This window comes from Heterocephalus glaber, unplaced genomic scaffold (assembly GCF_053883595.1).
Source record: "Heterocephalus glaber isolate CG9 unplaced genomic scaffold, H.glaber_assembly_v1.0 deba00000594, whole genome shotgun sequence".
Taxonomy (NCBI): Eukaryota; Metazoa; Chordata; class Mammalia; order Rodentia; family Bathyergidae; genus Heterocephalus; species Heterocephalus glaber.
The window spans coordinates 6507170-6529551 of NW_028258151.1; the positions used below are offsets into that span (position 1 = coordinate 6507170).

General features: G+C 34.1%; 1 long non-coding RNA gene across 1 annotated transcript in view; it reads left to right on the forward strand.

Annotated features, from left to right (window-relative positions):
* The first annotated feature begins 1068 nt into the window (after window positions 1-1068).
* The window catches only part of LOC110349523 (uncharacterized), a 38430-nt gene continuing 17116 nt past the window's right edge, over window positions 1069-22382 (forward strand). Inside the window, exon 1 of the long non-coding RNA XR_002395547.2 lies at window positions 1069-1188. This is a non-coding gene — a long non-coding RNA (uncharacterized LOC110349523). The remainder of the gene's footprint in view (window positions 1189-22382) is intronic.

Genomic DNA, 22382 nt, shown 5'->3' on the forward strand with positions numbered 1-22382 from the left:
CTTAGGAACTTACATACTTCAGATACGTGATTGTAAATAACTATATAGACTTAACTCCATTCACGAATGTCCAGGGTGAGTAGGAATCTCCTAGCATGGCTCTGTCTGACAGTAATGCAATGAGGCCCATGTACGTTTATCTAATTTTCTAGAAGCCACATTGAAAAAAGTTAAAGCGAATTAAATCAATTGGAATAATATTTTTGGTCCAACACTTTAAATCTAAACTATTGTCATTTTAACGTATACATAATAAAATTATTAAGCAGATACTTGATATTACTTTTATACTGTCTTCAAACTCTAATCTATACTTAATTTGTGGCACATCTCAGTTGGTACTAGCCACTTTTCAATAATCTATAACTATGTGTAGCTAATTACTTATGCTGAAAAGTGTAAATCTGGCTACTAGTTAACAGTGTTGACATTTTCATAATGTTATGTTGAGATTTTATAAACATGAAAACATAAATTCTAATTTTTCATAAGAACCCTATTCTTTAAAATAATTTCTGGGTAGGAACTATTGTTTCTCAGTAATTTCAATGTTTTGTCTCCCTAAATCTGGAAAAGCAAAATTTTAATTTAGCATTTTGAGTAATATTGCTGTAGATCAATTCTTTCAGAATATTATATAAACTTTTACAATTTCCTTTGGCCCTAGCACTGATATTTATATGTTAATTATTTTTTAGTAACCCTACAAGGCATTCAGAAGGCTTTTATTGCTGCAGTTTGTTTTTTGTTTTTTTTTTAACTAGGGAGTTATTTGCTGATTTGTATGTTTAGTTCTTTTACTCATATCACTCACTATCATTAATAGATTATTCTGAAGATTATGCATAAATATAGTATTATTGACATATTCAGTGTTTTAGTCAATTAAAAACTAGAAAATACTGTTCACAGTTTTTGAAATGTAGCAAAATTCATTTTGGGGAACTATTGATATAAGAAACTGCAGAAAGTATATAAATTAATAGATCAAAATACCCAAGTGTAATGTCTGGATTATAAGAGAAATAAAAAATAGTCTAACACTTTTATAAATTCTCATATTCCCTTAAAGCTATGAATGTATGTATCTGTTTAGAAAAGATCTTTATGGAAACAAGATATTAATGAATGTGAGAAGAATCCGTGTAAGAACAATTCCACTTATACTGGCCTGTATAAAAGCTATGGGTGAGTAATATTTTTAAATTTTTCTTCATGAGATTACTTGAGCTGCATGATGTCCTTGAGATGTATCCAAATATTTTCACCTTACATGGATTTAATTAGAACTAAGCATCCAGAGTTGGAAGCATTTCTTGATAAACTAATGCCATGTTCATTTGAAATGTGCAAATATCAAAGTCCAGACGTCAAGTAATAAGGGAATAATTAAGTTTAACTTGGCAATGCAATTTTGAGATGTGGGACATGTTACAGATGCATTTACTCATATAAAACACATTTTTGCTGTCCCACTGTTGTTTTGGAGAATTCCATGTAAAATGAGGATTACAATGTGACATAAAAAAAGTGGGCCCATTACATTTGAACTTTTCAACCTATTACACAGGAGATATTTAAAATTGTCAAAATTTTAGAACATAAATTATCATTACATACCCTAATTAAATTGCATTTAATAGGTCTTCGATAAGAAGTCTAAAAAGACAAGTTTTTTCAGTAGAGCTAATACTATTAAATCTGTAGAGCTATTAAATTCTGTGGAGCTAATACTGTTAAATCAAAAGCTTAGAATCACATATATAGTGTGGGGTTAGGGTTAATATGTACAGGAACCTACAAGTTAATAGTGAATATTAATTTTAAATACAACAAATAGCAATATCCAGAACTGTTTTTGTGACCTTCATTGATGGTTAAGGTTGATACATTCTCACAAATTGATACTAACATCCCCTCTGTCTGTTCATTGGTGGAAGCAATCTACTGTGATGGACTGTAAAAGAAAAATGTTGTCATTGTCTCCATTTTGCTTTCCTTAAGTAACTATGAATTATAAATTCATAGAGTTATTTAATATATATTTAACACATATTTTACATTTTCAGTATTCCTTTCTTTGAGATGCTGATAAAATACTTTAGCACTTGCTCTTTATTTAATTTGTAAACATCCTTCACATCCATGAACACCAATATTGTCAGGAATCACCGAATGCCTTTAGGAATAGACTTGAGGGTGCTGAAGCTCAGTTTGTAGCTCACTGCAGTGCGTGAGTAGCCACACTCTCTGGCCCTGCAGGAGCCCCAGTGAAAAGGCTCTGACAAGGACAAGTAGTGATGGGGCTTGATGGATTTTGGAGGAGGGTTATCAATCTGCATATGGTCTTGTCAGAAAGTGGGCAGAATTTTATGTATAAATCATCGTTCATCTTGTCTAGAGTAGAAGACAAAGGAATGAATTTCACTATTTATTTTAAAAAAAGAGCAGTTAGCCATATTAGACACAATAGAAGAATGTTTGGTTCTCCTTTGTCATCTGAGTGAAAGTATTTTTCTCTGTTCACGCGTTTACAGGGTGGTCTAGTTTTTGTCTGATCCATCAGGATGGACAGTGGTATTGTCTGACATTGATGCTCTGAATGTATTAGCTGAAAGGTGGAAATAGCAGAATCTCCAGATCTGGCGGTAAATCTAGTTTAGAGTATCTAGGAAGCTACTGAATATTCTGGGTACAGAAGCTGGTTTGTTCTTTCTCAAAATGCAGCCTTAACCACATATGCAAGATGTGTAGTTTGAACTTCCATGCAGAACAAAAATCAGCCCATGTGTCTTGAATTACCCCAAAACTTAGCTACTGATAGTTTGCTCTTCATCAGTAATAGTGGATCAACACAGATTTTTATGTTCTGTGTATTACACATGATGAAAAATACACAGCAGTTGTGAGAGATTACTTCCTACTGCAGTACACAATTTACTGGAAAGACCAAATGCTCACCTGGGAGGATGGACATCCCATGGCATTTTGGCCAGGCATGCTCCAGACATGAGTGCATCATGCTAATGGGAGGCGGTTGTGACACCATCACTGTGGTGCAATATGCACCGCATTTGTGCACGGCACCATTTAGTCTGTAAGCATATATATAAAATCTGATGGATTTTAACTTTTCATAAAATATTTGTGCCCATTTTATGATAATGAATTATAAACTAGACTGCTATCTATTTACATTACATGTATTCATAACTACCTAATGTTTGCTTAACATATTGATATTTCTAGAATGCAAAGTTTTTTCAAATTGTTGCAAATTTGAAAAACAAAAATTCACATATAAGTAGACCCACACTTCAACTGAGGGTTGTTCCTGGTTCCACTGCATGTGAGTATTGTATGGATATAAAATACATCACTTATTTTTGTATGTGCTTTGGTACAAAATATATTATTCTAATAACATGTATCAAAATAAGTGCACTCAAATATTAATTTATTATATTATTTTATTCAAATAATATTGCTGTTAATAAAGAAGTGTTAAGGATTGAGGACACAAGCAACAAAATCCATAAGACTTAATTAAAATATGCTTTATTTTAATATTCGTGAGACACAATCAAATCGGTCATCCTTGATAACTGTGACAACAGTAATTGTGAACTAATGAATCACATTTATAAATGTGTCAGAAGACTTTGTCACTTGAATTAGCACAGACTTTCAGTCATTTCATCATTCCTGAGATTTTGATAGATTACTGGCTTTATTTCCATCGTATTAACCATTGCTTGTTTAAAGAAAACAGACTTCCACCTGAAGTAAACTTTCTGATTGTTATCTTTCTTTGTGTTTTGAAGGGTCATGCTTAATATGAATATTATCCTCATTTACTTTACTAGATTGTGAGGAGAGAATATTCACTAAATATTCTGTACATTTGCATATTACGTGTGTTAAAAATATAACTTACTACTGATGAATTCCCTGACCAAGTTATTATTTTGCAACATTGAGACATAAGTTTTGCATCACATATTTCACTGATTAAAGTGTACATTTCAATAATTTTAGTATATTTATAAAAAAGTTCAATAATTACCACAATTTAATTTTAGGATATTTTCATCAATCCAAAAGAAACGCATACCCGTTACCTAATTGTCCTTCCCCATCCTCTTTTAGCATAAAGTTCTTGAAACCAGTGGTCTTTCTGTATATATAGATTTTTCTACTTTGGACTTTTCAAGCTTAATTTTTCTACCCATGAAGACCCGTTTTCAGAATAAATGTACTATTTGACAGTAGCACCAGCAATATATGAGATTTCCAAATCCTCCACACCTTGTCATTAAAGTTCACCACTTTATTTTGATGATTTTAGTGATTTTAAAATGGTTTCTCAATGTGCATCTGATAACCATTTTCATTTCCCTGTAGACCAATTAGTTTGAACATTTTAAGACGTGATTTTTACCTACTCCTGAATCGTCTTTGTAGAATACTGTATGTCTTCACATCCTTAGTCTGTTTGAAAATTGAGTTATTTATCTTTTGAGTTGTATGAATTTTCACACATTTTGGATATGATTAACATATTAGGCATTATTTTCATATATTTTCTCCTGTTCTATGTTGTTGTCTTTTTCTTGATGGTTTCCTCTGAGCCACATAGATTTTAACTTTGACAGCCAGTTATCTGTTTTTGTTTTCACTGTTCCTTTCATTGTCGTAGCATCTTTTGACCAATCTAAGATTATAATGACTTAATCCAGTATGCTTTATTCCTTGTTATTTCAGATAAATTCTATTTATCTCGGAATATATTTATTATAGGTGATTTAAAAGTTTTCTCAGCATAGTCAAATATGCAGGTTTTCTCATAGATGCTTTCTATTGATTATGAGTGTTTGTAGAGCCCTCAATTTTTCTGATAATGTTATTTTTTAAATTACATATTTTGGAAAACCCAGAAATTAGATACTGCTTGTTTCCTTCTGTTGCTCCTGTGTTATCTCTGCTATTTGCTTAGTATTTCCCTTGTTAAGTGAAGTCATTGAAGTTTTACTGTTAACTTATGATAAGCCAAGATAAATAAGTTGACAGAGTTTTTAAAGAAGTTTTTGAAGTAAATGGAAAGCAAAAATCAAACTATCCTTATTTGTAGATGATATAATCCTTTACACAGAAGACCACCAAAAGAACTCTACATTAAGACACGTAGAGCCAATAAATTCAGCAAAGTAGTAGGGTACAGAATCAATATACAAAAATCAATAAAATTTCTGTATAGCAACAATGAATCCACCAAAAAATTGGAAAACAATCCCACTCACAGGAACTTCAAAAAATTAAACCCCAAGAAATTAACCTTTCCAAGAAAGTGGAAACACCTCTAATGAAAACTATGCTATGCTGAAAAATAAGATGGAAGTAGACAGTGGAAAATGAAATCCATACTCTATTCCTGGATATGCAGAATCTAACTGTCAAGATGGCCATATTATGAAAAATGATATATAGATTTTATAGCATGCCAATAAAATTATCAAAATGATTCTTCACAGAACTAGAAAAAAATCCTAAAATTTATATGGAACCAGAATAGAGCCAGAAGAGTCAAAACAATTAGGAGAAAGAGCAAAACAGGAAGCATCACAATCCCAGATTCCAAGTTATATTACAAAGCTACAGTGATAAAACAGCATAATTCTGGCACAAAAACAGAAACATGGATTACTAGAACAGAACTGAAAATACAGAAACAACCCCAGGTGCATTCAATCATGTGATCCTCACACTGGGACCAAAATTTACCCTGGACATAAAGATAGACTCCTTAGCAAGTGGTGGTCGGAAAACTAGCCATCAATATCCAGAAAAATCTAGACCCATATCTCTCACCCTATACTAAAATCAAAATGTGCCAATGGTTAGGTGTAAAACAGAAACATTGAATCAGCTTGATGATGAAATTTTTTAAAAAAACCTCTTAAATGCACAGGCCTAGAAAGAAATTTCTGAACAGAATGCAATTGTACAAGCAGTAACAATAATACTCAACAAATACAATTATATTAAATTTAAAAGCTTCTGCACAGGACAAGAAGCAAAGAGATGAAGAGACAGCTTAAAGAAGAGGAAAAAATATCACCAGCTATTCCTCAGAGCACTAACATTTATAATATCAAAAGAACTAAAAAAATTAGATATTTCCCAAATTAAAAGACTCAATCAAAAACATGAACAATTGAAATTAATACACATCTCTGAAAAGAAGTAGTAGGAATGTCCAATGGGAGTATAAAATATGTTCAGTATCTTTGACCATTAGAGAAATGCAAATCAAAGCACACTCAGATCTTCTTTGAGTAAGAATGGCTATCATCAATAACTCATAAACATTAAATGTTGGAGAAATGATAGGTTATAAAGAATCTTGCATTTTTGATGGGGATGTTAACTAGTATAACTGCTATTAAAATCAGTATGGAGATTTCTCAGAAAACTAAAATTAAAAATTCCAATCGACCCAGCTGTTTTCCTTCTATGTATCTTGCCCCAAAGCGCTAAAAACATCATATTGCTCATATATGCACACCCATGTTGATAGCAGCACAACTCACAATAGCTAAATCTTGGCAGTGGCCTGTATGTCCATCAGCAGATGAATGTATCTTGAGACCATAATGCTAAAGTTAAATCAGATGCAGAAACATATATTTTGTTGTTTTTCTTATTTGAGAAACTCCAAATTTTAAATTACAGAGCAAAATAAAAGATAAATGATAGGATACAGGGAGAAAGGCTTTGTGAACATGGGAAGGGGATCTGGGAATGGGAAGAGAGGAAATGCAGGGGAGAAGAGGGAGTAAAAATAGATGAAGATACGGTATGTATACATACCAATTACCCCCCATGAATGTACATATGATCAAAATATACTGATAAAAATTTGATACTAAACCAGGAAGAGTTTATTTAGTTAAAGTTTAAGGCTCTACGTATCATTCCCACAAATTTCTGCTGAACAAAAATTTCAAGAATCATAAAGGTTAAAGTTAATATTATTTAGTTTTGTTGCGAGTTCCTATAAAGTCATCCTTGGAAAAATCCCAAAAGAGATCCTTAAATTTCATAATATTTGAAGAAAATAAAATTATTTATAATAAAGAATTTTTAAATGTCTTAATGGAGCAAATTAGAATTTCATCTCATTGAATTTTGCTTATAGAACTTGAGAAGAAAAACTTTGAGGAAATTAACATTTGCTGGAATACAGGATGCATGTGTCTTAGTTACCAAACTATCTATATGTGCTTATCTCTCCTAACTACTGGAGTTAACACAGTTTAGTGTTTACACAGTTTCAAGACATTAAAAAGAAAATTGGACTAGGGATGTAATTTGAATGCTGACTGCAACCTGTCTTGTGCTATTCCTGGCACGATTTAAATTTTAGCTGCCTTCTTTATTTCTGATTTTTCTTCCCCCAAAGCAGAGTCAACAGCTTTCGCTACAGATGGGGCTCTGTATGGCAGTTATCGGGCCCAGATGTCACTCTCTAGAGCATGTTTTGCCAACAGCATCTGGCCCCTTTGCTGCCTGGGTAATTGACATTCCTGTTGGTACTTGGCCTGTTTTTCTATGGACACTACAAAGTAGACTTTCAGAAAACATGAAGGCTTCCTCCCAGTTGATGTTATGCTTTGCTCCTTTCTTTTCTCTGTCTCAGTTTATAGTGTATGAGAACTTCTCTCAAATGTCTTAAATTATGAAGCAAAACCCATTAAAATTTTCTGTTTTTTATAAGAATACACAACATTTTAAAGGATATCATAACTAAAAATATCCAGTTTCATAAGCCAAATCAATGTTGATTTATAATTATGTCTGTTGAATGAAACCTAAGAAAATTCTTATTTTTTCGTATGTATATAACCTTAAATCATAATACAAAAATAAAACCACAATAAAATTTTAATTTTGACAATAACAATCCATGGTACAACATCTACTTATAAGAATTGGAATTTATTTTCTTTACCAAAGGCATATTTTTCAAAAAAATCTATAGGAAGGAAGATTTAGCTCCCTTTTGCAATAGCTGAACCATACTTTAGTTTACAGGCATAATATGCATATATAAATTTTAAATATTTCATAATAATCTATTATTTAGGGAATTAATTTTAAGTGCCTCTCTACATGTATGTGTGTAAATGGATTTGCAGAAAAAAAATTCCTAGGTATGAAATTTCCAGATTAAAGTATATTGTATTCAAGATTTGGACAGCTTTTGTCAAGCTATTTTTGGACAGATTTAATATTCACAGATGCAGCTAATGTGACTGTAACATACATAGGCTTTATTTCATTTTATGCATAAACAAATCTCTTAGTGATGTTTTATTTATGCTCTTTTGTATCAAATGAGGTAACCACGACATAGATATTTTTTGTAACTTATATCTGACTATTAGCACAAGGTCTCCTTGACTAGAATTCTTTCATATAACCATGAATCAAGATATGGTGATCTTCTAATATAAAATTTTAAATAAATTTTCCAAAATGTAGACAAGAAAATGATTCTTCCAAACACATTCTCTGAGGTCAGAATTGACAATATCAATACCAGATAAAGCTACAGTGGGAAAAATAAAACACAGGCAAATATGTTTGATAAACATAAACAAAAATCTTAGCAAATAAAATCCAACAGCATATTTTAAACATTATTTACCATGGACAAGCTGGATTCATCCCAACATACAAACCAATATACATGATAAACCTTAGGAACAAAATGAAAACAAAGAAACCATATGGTAATCTCAATTGATAAGAAAAAGAAAACATGTCTTCATGATAAAAAGAGCATTCACAAAATTACATATACAAGGAACATGCTTCAACATATTAAAGACCTTCTATAATAAGCCAACAGCTAATATTAATTTGAATGGAAGATACACAAAAGCTTTCTCTCTAAAATCTGAAATTAAACAAAGGTTGCTACTTTCCCTACTTCTGCTCTAGAAAATGCTAGTAGTCCTAGCCAGAACAATCAGTTATGAAAAATGGGTATCCAAATAGGAAAACAAGAAGTTAATATTGTTCATATCATCACTGCTTGCAGATGACATGAGACAGTTGTAGGATACAAAATCAACAGAGATCAATAGCAATGACATATGCCAATAGTCAATTATCTAAAATAAAATTCAAGAAAGAAATCACATTTGCAATAAAATACCAAGAAATAAATTTAATCAAGTAAGTTAAAAATCTCTACAGTGAAATTTATATGTTGATAAAAATCATTGAAAAGGAAACAAAATAGTGAAAAAACATTCCATGTTCAAAGATTGAAAGAATCAATATTGTAAAAATGTTCATTCTACCCAAATCAATTTACAAATTAAATGCAACCTCTGTCAAATTAATAATGGCACTCTTTACAGAACTAAAATAAACAATTCTAAAATTTACATAAAACCACACACACACAAACACACAAATAACCAGTCATAGCAAAAAAGACAAATCAGGATGATTTCAAAATAAACTATGAAACTTTACTAATCTAAACAGATTAGTATCAGATGCATTGATACATGGAAAAGAATAGAGCCCCTAGGAGTAAACTCACATATCGCCAGCCAACTGATTTTTTTTTCCATTAAGTTTATTGGTACATTTTAGGTATACAATACAGTTACATTCATCATTGGGATCTTGTATCTTTACATGATGTATCTTGATTCTTATTTTGACAAAGCTACTGAGAATATGCATGGGAGAAACGAAACCTTTTTTGCAAAATGGTGTTGCAAAAATTGGATATCTTCAGCACAGTAATCACTTTAGATGTTCATATCTGAATGGTTATAAAGATCAACTCAAAATGAATATAATACCTAATTGTAAGATTGAAAGTATAAAAGTATAGAACAGTTCTTTGGGGATATGTTTCAGGACATTGGGGAAAGCAAAGATATTTTGGACAAGATCCCCAAAGAATAAGAATCAAAATTGACAAATGGAAACACTTTGAAAAAAACTCTTCTGTACAGTAAAAGAAACAATAAACAGTTCTCAAACGACTTACAAAATAGAAGAAAATATTTACAATATATAAAATTGATAAGTGATTGAAATCTAGACTCTATAAAGAACATCAAAGACTATAGCAAGAATAAAATAACTCAATTATGAATAGGCAAATATCTAGTTATCAGATGAAGGTATTCATATGGCCAACAGGTTCATGAAAAAATATTTGGTATCCCTAAACATCAGGGAAATGATAATCAGAACCACAAAGAAATATGAAGTGACAGCAGGCTATTTAAAACAAACAATAACAAATATGACTGAGGTTATGTAGAAAAGGAAACCTTTGCATACTGGTGGTGGAAATCTAGATTATTACAACCATTAGAGACTTCTGAAAACATTAAAATTAGATCTACCACGTGTTGTAACAATCACACTATGGCTATATATAAAAAATAAAATTAGTATGTTATAGAGATATCTACACTCCAATATTCCTAGCTCTTCTAGTCATCATCACCAAGAAATTGAAACTATCTAAAGTCTGTTAGCTGATGAAACGTCAAAGAAAATATTTTACCTATGCCCAATGGAGTACTATCCAGCCATAGAAAGAATGAAATCTGTCAATTGCAGCAACATGAATAGAACAGCAGATCACTGTATTAAGTGAAATAATTCAAGCATAGACAAATACAGCTTGATGTCATCCCTGTAGAGGATCTAAAAAAAGTTGCTAAGATGGATATTGAGAGGAGAATGGTGGTTACAGAAGCTGAGGACTGACCTTAGGTGCAGAAAAAAGAGGAAAGGCTGATCCATGGGTATTTCAGTTAGGCAAGACTAAGACATATGGGAAGTACTGTGCCATACGATGATTATACACAGAAGTTACATTACGTAAATTTTGAAAAGCTACAAGAAAGAATTTTAAGAGTTTTCACCACAAAGAAATGATTACTGTTTTTGGAAATTAATGTGCTTAGCCTATTTAAGCAACTCACAGTACATAAACGTATCAAACACAGCATTAACATGCAAAATTTTGTGTATCAATTAAAAAAGAATGGAAAAGGAAATTGAAAACAAGAAAATCAAATATATTGATACTGTCCATCTCTTTCAATGAAGAAGAGGCAGTAGCATACTTCTATTGAACCTGTGAATGCCTAAATAATTATCTTTTTTTAAATGGAAAGGTTGAAACCTCATGTAAGTTTAATTTTATAAAAAGTGTGACTAGGTTTAAATACACTTTCTTTGATGAACAATTTCAAGATCAGTTAACTTCATTAATAGGTCTTTTAACTAAGTAAAATATATTTCTAGTAACAATTGTACAAAGGGAGAAAAGGTGAATCATAGAACCTTGCAGGAAGTCTCTTATGAGTGATGTGGTGCTATGCTACTAGAACAGAGTAATAACCTACAAAGGTCTTTAAAATTATGTTTCTAATGTTTAAATGAGCTTTTGAATTTCACTAAAGATAGGTTGAAAGGAGGAAAGAAAGAGGGAGTTTTATCAGGCAAAATAACATTTTCTGTGGTTCATGTTTCTTTTTTATTTCATTTTATTTTATTGGTACAATTTAGGTATACAATATAATGACATTCATCATTGGAAATTTGCACCTTTACATAATCTATCTTGGTACTTATTTTTCCCCCTGCCTCTGCCCTCCCTTCAACACCTCCATTCCTCCTTATTTAAAAAGACTTTGTTTCCTTTTTTCATTTCCTCATATTAATTCCATTCCCTTCTTTCCTTTCCCCTACCTCTCCCACTTCACCTTCCCCTTTGCCACTTTTCTTCCTATTTTACATTATCTATTATAGCATATAGTCCTTACTTACACTTTCAGTTTCTCACACTAGAGAAACTATACAGTATTTATACATGTGTGTCCTGTTTATTTCACTTAAGAATGTCGCCTCAATGTGCATCCATTTAGCTATAAATGTCTCTACTTTCTCATTTTTTATGGCTGAGTAGTACTCCATTTTATTAAAAAACCACACATTCTTGATCCAGCCTCCACTTGGTGGGCATTTGGGCTGCTTCCGAGTTTTAGCTATTACTAATTGTACTGCTATGAACATGGGTACACATATATTGCTGTGGTATGATTCTTTTAATTCTTTGGGGAATATACCCAGCAGGGGAATAGCTGGGTCAAGTGGGACTTCCAGTCCTACTTTCTTGAGGTATTTCCATACTGATTTCCACAGTGGTTGCACCAGTCTACACTCCCACCAGCAGGGGAGCAGGGTTCCTCTTTCCCCACAGCCCCACCAGAATTTGTTATTGTTTGATTTCTTGATAGCAGCCATTCTTTCTTGAGTAGTGAGGTTGAATCTCAGCATTGTTTTCATTTGCAACTCTCAAATGACCAGTGATGTTGAACACTTTTTCATATGTTTTTTTGCTATTTCTACTTCTTTGTCTGAGAAATGTCTGTTCATTCCAGATGCCCATTTTTGGATTTGGTCTTTAAATTTGGGAGGTCTGATTTTTTTTAATTCTTTATAAATTCGAAATAGTAGACCTTCGTTTGAGGAACAACAGGGGAACATTTTTTCCCACATTGTGGGATGCTTCTTCACACTGCTGGTGGTTCTCTTGCTGTGCAGAAGCTTTTCAATAAGAAGAGATCCCACTTGTTGATTGTTTGTGCTAGTTCACGGGCAACTGAGGTTTTGTTCATAAAATCTATTCCTACACCGATGTCTTCAAAAGTTCTACCTAACTTCTATTCCAGCCTGTTCAGTGTTTCTATTTTAATATTTAGATCCTTAATCCATTTCGATTTTACTTTAGTGCATGGTGAGAGATATAGATCTAGATTTAATTTTTGGCAAGTTGAAACCCAATTTTTCCAGCACCATTTATTAAAGATGCTATCTTTCCTTCAGTGAGGGTGTTTGGCTCCTTTATCAAATATAAGATGAATGACTGTGTTTGGAGTTGCTTCGGCAACTTCTAATCTGTTCCCTTGTCCTCAGGTCTGTTTGCCAGTACCATGCTGATTTTATCACAGTAGCTTTGTATTATAGTTTCAAGATGGGGATTGTGATACCCCCTGCCATGCCTTTGTTACCTAGAATTGCTTTTGCCATTCTGGGTCTCTTCTTGTTCCAAATGAATTTTTGGATTGTTTTCTCCAGGTCCATGAAGTATGCTGCTGGGATTTCAATTGAGATTGCATTGAATCTATGTAGCACTTTCAGAAGTATTGCCATATATTGATCCTTTCTACCCCAGAGCAGGGGATGTCTTTCCATTTTCTTATATCATCTTCACTCTCTCTTTTCAGAGTGCTATAGTTTTCAGAGAAGAGTTCTTTGATTTCATTCATTAGGTTGATTCCTAGGTATTTCAGTTTTTTGGACGCTATTGTGAAAGGAATTATTTGCCCTATTTCTCCCTCAGTGAGTCTGTCATTCGTGTAGAGGAAAGCTATTGATTTTTGTGTGTTGACCTTGTAACCAGCTACTTGACTGAATTTGGTTATTAAGTCTAGAAGACTTTTGGTGGAGTTCTTGGGGTCTTCTATATAGAGTATCATGTCATCTCCAAATAATGACAATTTGACTTCTTCATTACCTACCTTTATTCCTTTTATTTCTTTCTCTTGTCTAATTGCTGTGACTAATGTTCCCAAAACTGTATTGAACAAGAGTGGTGATAGTGGACATCCTTGTCTTGTTTCTGATTTTCATGTGAAGGATTTCATTTTTGACCATTTAGTATGATATTGGCTGTTGGTTTTTCATAGTTGGCTTTTATCAGATTGAAGTAGAGACCATCTATTCCAATTTTCTCTATGGTTTTTATCATAAATGCATGTTGGATTTTGTCACTTGCTTTTATGCATCTATGGAGATAGCCATATGTTTTTTGTCCTTGGCTCCATTGATATAGTGTATTACATTGATTGCTTTGCATATGTTAAACCATGCCTGCATCCCTGGGATGAATCCCACTTGGTCAGGGTGTAGGATCTTCTTGATGATCTTCTGCATTCTATTTGCCAGTATCTTATTAAGAATTTTTATATCTATGTTGAAGAGAGAGATTGGCCTATAGTTCGTTTTTTGGGTTGGGTCTTTCTCTGCTTTGAGGATCAAGGTGATGCTTGTTTTGAGCAATGAATTCATGAGTATTACTTCCCTTTCAATTTCATTGAAGAGATTAAATAGTAGTGGCAGTGGTTCCTCTCTAAATGTCTTGTAGAATGCAGCAGAGAAGCCATCAGGACACAGGCTTTTCTTATTTGGAAAATTTTTCGTTACCTTTTCAATATCATTGGTCGATATTGGGTTGTTTAGAATTTTTAGGTCTTCTTCTTTCAAGTTTGGCAATTCATACATATCTAGGAACCTGTCCATTTCTTCTGTGTTTTCCATCTTATTGGCATATAGATTCTTGAAGTAGGTATTTATGATCCTCTGGATTTCTGCTGGGTCTGTTGTTTGAAAAGTGTGTTTCTTGTATGCAGCATATTTTGGGATTTTACTCTTTGACCATTTCTGCCAGTCTTTTTCTTTTGATTGGTAAATTGAAACCATTAACATTGATGGTTACAACTGGTAGGTATTGACTTATCATTGTCATGACTTTTCAATACCAATTTTCTCGGCTGTTTATTTCTGTGACAAAATATATGAGAAAAATAACTATATGAAGGGAGGATTTTGGCTCATGGTTTCAGAGATTTATCCCACAGTTACCTGATTCCATTGTTTTGGTTCTGGGCTGAGGTAGTATCTCATGGCAGGTGGGATTGTTAGAACAAAAGAAATCACTTTAGTGTGCCTAGAAAGCAGAGAAAAGAGGGTACTTGTATAAAATATGCTTTTAAAGGTATACTCTCTGTGAACTGCTTCCTCCAAGTAGGCTCCATCTCTTAAATTTTCTACCACCTCCTAGTAGCATCACTGGCTAGCAACCAAGTTGTCAGCACAGGAGCCTTTGGAGACATTCTACATCCGACACTAATGGTCATATCAGTATTTCTGTTTTTTTTCTTTCTTTCTTTCTTAAATTCTTTTCTTGGTACATTTTAGGTATACAATACATTTACATTTATCATTGGCTGTTTGTACCTGTACATGGTGTATCTTGCTTCTTATTTTTTTCCCCATTGCACGTGCATCCTTCACCCCCTCCACCCTTCCTTGTTTACATAGACTTCATTTCCATTTTTTTCCTCATAATTTTTCCTTTTCCTTCTTTCCTTTCCCCTTCTCCTCCCATAGCCCCTACCCCTTTTGACCTTTTGTTCCTATTTCAAATTATCAATTATTCATTTTAATAATTTTAATCCTTATTTACACTTTTAGTTTCTCACACTAGAGGAACTATTTTGTATTTACATGTGTGCCCTATTTATTTCACTTGAGAGTATGGCTTCAACATACATCAATTTAGCTATAAATGTATCTAATTTCTCATATTTATGGCTGAGTAGTATTCCATTTTACAAAAAAAGCACGTCTTTATCCAGTTTCCAGTTGATGGGCACTTGGCCTATTTCCAAGCCTTAGCTATTACAAACTGTGCCGCTATAAACATGGGTACACATATATCCCTGTGGTATGATTCTTTTAATTCTTTTGGAAAGATACCCAGCAGACGACTAGTTGGGTCAAATGGGACCTGTAGTCCTAGTTCTTTGAGGAATCTCCATACTTATTTACACAGTTGTTGAGCCAGTCTGCACTCCCACCAGGAATGGAGAAGGGTTCCTTTCTCCCCACACCCTGCCAGCATTTGTTATTGGTTGATTTCTTGATAGCAGCCATTATTTGGGGGGTGAGGTAGAATCTCAGTTTTGTTTTCATCTGCATCTCTTGAATGACCAGTGATGTTGAACATTTTTTCATATATTTACTTGCTATTTCTACTTCTTTGTCTGAGAAATGTCTGTTCATTTCAGATCCCTGATTTTGAATTGGGTCTTTGTATTTGGGGATTCTGATTTCTTTATATATTCTAGATAGTAATTCTTTGTCTGAGGTACAGTTGCTAAAAATTTTTCCCACATTGTACATTGTCTCTTAGCTCTGTTGGTGGTTTCTCTTGTAGTGCAGAAGCTTTTTTAATAAGATGAGATCCCAGTTATTCATTCTTTGTGTTAGTTCCCATGCTACTAAAGTTTTGTTCATAAAGACTTTTCCTATGCCAATGTTTTTAAGAGTTCTTCCTAACTTTTCTTCCAGCGAGTTTAGTGTTTCTGTTCAATATTTACAACTTTAATCCACTTCGATCTTAGTTTAGTGCATTGTGATAGGTATGGGTCTAGTTTTAATCTTTGGCAGGTTGAAATCCAGTTTTTCCAACACCATTTATTAAATAGGCTATCTTTCCTCCAATAATGGTGGTTGGCTCCTTTGTCAAATATGAGGTGGCTGCGTATGTCTGGAGGTGTTTATGCATCTTCCAACCTATTGCACTGATCCTCAGGTCAGTTCTTTTGCCAGTACCATTCTGTTTTTATCACAGTAGTTTTGTAATATAGTTTCAAGTTGGGGATTATGATACGCCCTTCCATGTCTCTGTTGCCTAGAATTGCTTTTGCAATTCTAGGTCTCTTCTGGTTCCAAATGAATTTTTGGATTGTTTTCTCTAGTTCTGTTAAGTATATTGTTGAATTTGCTATCCCCATTGAATTAAATCTTTTTAGTAGTTTTGGAAGTATGGCCTTTTTCACTATATTGGTTTTTCCTACCCTGGAACAAGGAATGTCTTTCCATTTTCTTATATCCTCTTCGATCTCTTTTTTCAGATTGCTATAGTTTTCAATGTAGAGGTCTTTTGCTTCCTTTGTTAGGTTGATTCCTAGATATTTTTTTTTTTTAGATGCTATTGTAAAAGGAATTGTTTCCCTAATTTTTCTCTCAGTCTGTTATTTGTGTATAATAATGTGGGACTGTGTGATTCAAAATTTATGTATTCCCTTAGACTGTGTTAGATAAAATCTGTAACTAAGAGTTCTTAGTGAAATCATCCACCCTCTTGTTTGCCCGGAACTTGGAAAATTCCCGGACTCACTATCAGTAAAACAACCCATCACCAGATGTGCTGACTATCAGTACGTGACGGTCGTGACCATATGGTCACAAGGTCTTACTGTGTGCCTGCTGACCATCAGCATGTAATAATGAGTCATTAACCTTTTTTCCCGTAAATCTACATGTAACCTCCCCCTTCAACCCCCTATAAAAACAGCCTCGGACTCTGAGCCAGTTGCCTCTCTCAGCTACTTTGCTTTGGGAGTGCCGTCTGGCCAGACTAATAAAGGTCTGTTTTACTTTCCAACTTGTCCGGTGTGTTCCTTCCCAGGTGATCGTCGCTGCAGTCAGCTCCTTGGAGCGTTTGGTAAGGCCCCCAGTCTTACAATAAGGCTATTGTTTTTTGAGTGTTGACCTTGTATCCAGCTACTCTATTGAATCTGTCAATGAATACTAGAAGTATTTTGGCAGAGTTTTTGGGGTCTTCTATGTAAAGTATCATATCATCAGCAAATAATGACAGTTTAACTTCTTCTTTTGTTATCTTTATTCCTTTTATTTCCTTCTCTTTTCTAATTGGTGTGGCTAGTGTTTCAAGAACTATATTGAAGAGGAGTGGTGATAATGGGCATCCTTGTCTTGTTCCTGATTTTAGCATGAAAGTTTTCAGTTTTTGACCACTTAGTATGATGTTGGCTGTTGGTTTTTCATAGGTTGAGATAAAGCCCTTCTATTCCAATTTTCTCGAGGGTTTTTGTCATGAATGGGTTTGGATTTTGTCAAATGCTTTTTCTGCATCTATTGAGATGATCATATGGTTTTTGTCCTTGGTTCTGTTAATATACTGTATTACACTTTTAGATTTATGTATGTAGAACCATCCTTGCATCCCTGGGATAAATCCCACTTGGTTAGGGTGTATGATCTTCTTGATGACCCTCTGTATTCTGTTTGTCAGTATCTTGTTGCGGTTTTTTGCATCTATATTCATCAGGGAGATTGCCCTGTAGTTCTCTTTTTTAGTATGGTCTTTCCCTGGTTTTGAAATCAAAGTAACACTTCCTTCCAGGAATGAATTTGGAAGTATTGCTTTCCTTTCAATTTCATTGAAGAGTTTAAAGAGTAATGGGCATTCACTGTTATGAATTTCCCTCATAGAACTCCTTTTATTGTGTCTCATAGATTCCTGTATGTTGTACTGGCATTATCATTTACTTGTAGAACCTGTCTAATTTCTTCTTTAATATCCTCTGTGACCCACTGGTTGTTCAGGAAAGTGTTATTCAGTTTTCATGTGTTTGTGGGGGTTTTGCGGTTTCTTATGTTATTGATCTCCAATTTTTTTGCTGTATGGTCTGATAATATACAGAAAGTAACTCCAATTCTTTTACATTTATGTAGACATGTTCTATGAGCTAGCATGTGGTCTATTTTGGAAAACAACCCATGTGCAGCCAAAAAAGAATGTGTATTCTGCTTTTATGGGGTGAAACACTCTATAAACATCTATTACATCCCTTTGTTCAATAGCTTGGTTCAGTTCTAGAATTTTGTTGTTAATTTTTTGTCTAGATGATTTGTCTAATTGTGATAATGGGGTATTGAGATTCCCCACTACAATTTTTTAGGGCTTATTTGGATTTTCATGTCCATTAATATTTGTTTTGTATAGTTGAGGACATTCGTATTTAGTGCATGTATATTTATGATTGTCATCTCTTCCTCTTGGATTGTTCCCTTCGCAAGGATGTAGTGACCATCTTTGTCTCTCTTAATTAGTTTTGGTTTGAAATCCACTTTGTCTGCAAATAAGATTGCTACTCCTGCTTTTTTCTGGGTTCCTGTGGAATGGAGAACTGTTTTCCATCCTTTTACTTTCAGTCTATGTATTTCTTTTTGAGTTAGCTGTGTTTTCTGTATACAACATATCGTTGGATTTGGCTTCTTCATCCATTCTTCCAGTCTATTTCTTTTGATTGGTGAATTGAGGCCATTAACATTGATGGTTATAATTGATAAGATATTAACTCATCCTTGTCATGATGTTTTACTGTTGTTGGGTCTTTTATTTTTTATTTTTCCCCCTTTCCCTTTTAGTTTCTTACCTTGCCTGGTGGCTTCCCTCTGTTGGGCCTCATGGAGTTGTGACCTTCATTGTTTTTTTCTAGCATATTATTTAGAATTGCTTGAAGTGCTGGTTTGCTGTTCATGAAATTTCTCAGGTGTTCTTTGTCATGGAAGTATCTAATTTCCCCAACAATTTTAAAAGATAATTTTGCAGGATGCAACAGTCTAGGTTGGAAGTTATTTTCTTTTAGGGCTTGAAATACTTCACTGCACACTCTCCTTGACTTGAGGGTTTGTGTTGAGAAGTCTGCTGTGATTCTGAAAGGCTTTGCTTTGTAGGTGAATTGTTTCTTTTCTCTAACTGGTTGTAGGATTTTGTTCTGTTGAATTTCTGGAATCTTGACTATTCTATGTCTAGTTGTAGATTTTTTTTTAATCGTGGTTAGTTGGAGTACTATATGACTCACTTATCTGTATGTCCACTTCTCTACCTCTGTCTGGGAAGTTTCCAACAGTTACTTCTGTGAACAGGTTTTTTTATGTCAATTACACTTTCTCCTGTTTTTTCATGGACTCCTATCAGTCTTATGTTATTCTTCTTTGCATCATCTAGCAGCTTCTTGATTGATTTCTCATGGTCCCTTACTATTTTTAAGAGATCTCTGTTTTCATGGTCTTTACACAATCCTGTGTTCTATATCTGATATTCTATCTTTAGATTCCCTTAATCTGCTACACATACTTTCAATGGAGTTTTTAATCTCCTGAATATCTGTTTCATGGATTCCATTTCTTTCTTATGTTGGGTGATCATGCTTACATTTCTTTCTTATTCTGGGCATTCATGGCTTCTAGAATGTTTCTGAGCTCATTTTTTTATATGTTTCTGTTCTAGAGCCTCTAATCATGTCTTTCACTCTGCTCAACATCTCTGTAGATATCTAGGAGATTATTTCTGCTTTGAATTTTTCTAGAGCCTCATTCTTCTGTTTTGTTACTTCCTGTGCTATCAGTTCAGGGTGTCCAGGTGTTGATTATCAGATTTTTCCATCTTGTTTCCCCCAGAATTTACCCTTGGTGGGGTGGAAGTCTGAGTTTGTGCCTTGCTTAAATGTCTTCTCATTTTTGTTTTTGGTACTGTCCTTGGTTTAATTACTGGGTTCATATTTTGAAATTGCTTATTGTAAGTATCTTTGTTGCTTGTAATTAGAACCCTTGTGGAATGATTGCTCCTCAGAGGTGTCTTCCAGATATAGCTGGTCTTTTGGTTTTGAGTCTTTAATGACTCTGAGGCTGTCTCATTTTCATTATCCCAGGAAGGATCACTGACTAGATCAATCACAACACCTTAGCCCAAGTGATACAATCAGCAACACCCTAGCATCAAGTAATCTTAGAAAAGAATTTGTGATTGTTATTAATCTATCACCTTTAACTGTGTGAATTAAATCAAAATTGAGGACCTACTCAACATATGTTTATAGTGACTAGACTTTCAACATAGCAAATTTACCCTTCAGGATGGGGAGTTAGAAGGAGTTGTGGAGGGAGGGATAGATAGAAAGATAGGGGAAGGTTAGGAGTGGGGCCAGAGGCCACAGGTGAGGGAAGGAAAAAGAGAGTAAAAGAAAAATAAGGAAGAATTAGGGCCAGAACAGGAACAAAAATGAAGATGAAGAACAATGTGGGCCAGCAAGAGAGTGAATGAGAGAGAGAAAGGAAAGAGAAAAAAAAAGAAGAGAAAAATAAAAATTTGAAAAGAGTAGGAAAAAAATTAAAAATAAGAGCAACCCCCTCACAATAATACTAATTTTGGGAATAACAAATAAAAATGAAAATGAAGGGCCTTCTTCAGAGTATGTATCTGCTGTCACAATAGACAATGTGGGCAGCAGTGTAGAGATATAAGCCAATGAGTCGCAGCAAGCCAGTCACAGACCCATGAGATTCAGGCAGATTTCTGGCTGCAAGTCCCATGTTGAGCTGCCTGTCCTCCTGTAGGGTTGAGCTCTGCAAGGTTGTACTGCAGGTTCCAGCTCCCCTTCCCGTGAAGATAATCCATGTTCTGATGGGAGGTGATGATACCTCCAACTTACCCAGTATAGATGGTCTGGTGTACCCTGTGTCTTTATAGTGTGGAACCAGGCGGCAGTACCACCAAGAGACCAGAAGAGCCGGGGGTGGGTGCCATGGGGCTAAGTGGATCACCACCATGGGCATGGCCAGTGGCAAGTGGTCCTCACCTTCTGGCTGGTCCCTGCCATTTTGCTTGGAGCAGGCTGGATCCATCTCAGTATTTCAATAGAACCATATCATAAAGTCCAGACTAAAAGTGATATTATCTCATTATCAATTAAAAATAAAATTACATGAGAGTAAGTTTAATATGTACTTCAACTCATGAAACACTGGATTTCATTTTTTGTTTTGCTTCTCCTTTAACATTTGTTTTGAACATTGACTAGTTTTATGTAAAAACCTAGAAATCATAAAATGTGAGAATAAATGTAACAATATATAATAACATAATAAAACAAACCAAAACAAAAATGACCCAGACACATTCAGAAATGGTTCATTAGAAATGAATTGAAAAACATCAGTCATTGTTTACAGATTCAATGTTGCATGTGAGGGCAATTTCTATTGCTATGGCAAGCACAAAATATATGATTTAGGTTTATGGTGTTTTCTAGAAAAGGATTTTATCAAATAGTTGAAATATAATATTGTGTTGTGTAAAAAAGGGAAAGAATGTAAATGATAATTATCTTTACTGAAAAATCTGTACTTTCTTTTGTGAAAGATGATTAATCAGAATTTGATGGTGTGTTCTTGAAAATGGTACAGGAGATCCTATGTTTTTCTTATTTTTCTTTATTGTTTATTTTCTATTATGATTTTCCCCATTTTTCAGAGAAGGGAATGTTATACAAGAATCTTTTCACAAGATACTGAATTATTTTAAGATGTGATCACATGCATTAAAATAGAGATCCTACATTTATACTTAGAGGAATTTGGGCAGTGTATTTACCTGAATAACTACCAGCAAGATCAAAGTACAGATGTTATGGTTTACATGTAGGTGCCCCACCCCTACCCAAGTGTTCATGGGCTGATAGGTGGGGCTGTGGAGTGGTGGGTCCCAGAAGGGTATATCACCCTTCTTCTCCCCTGATTCTCTGCTTCCTGCCAGCATGCCATTGATGCATCTCTTCTGCCAGGGCCCTCTGCCATGCTGATCTGTCTGGAACTAGCCATTGTGGACTGAA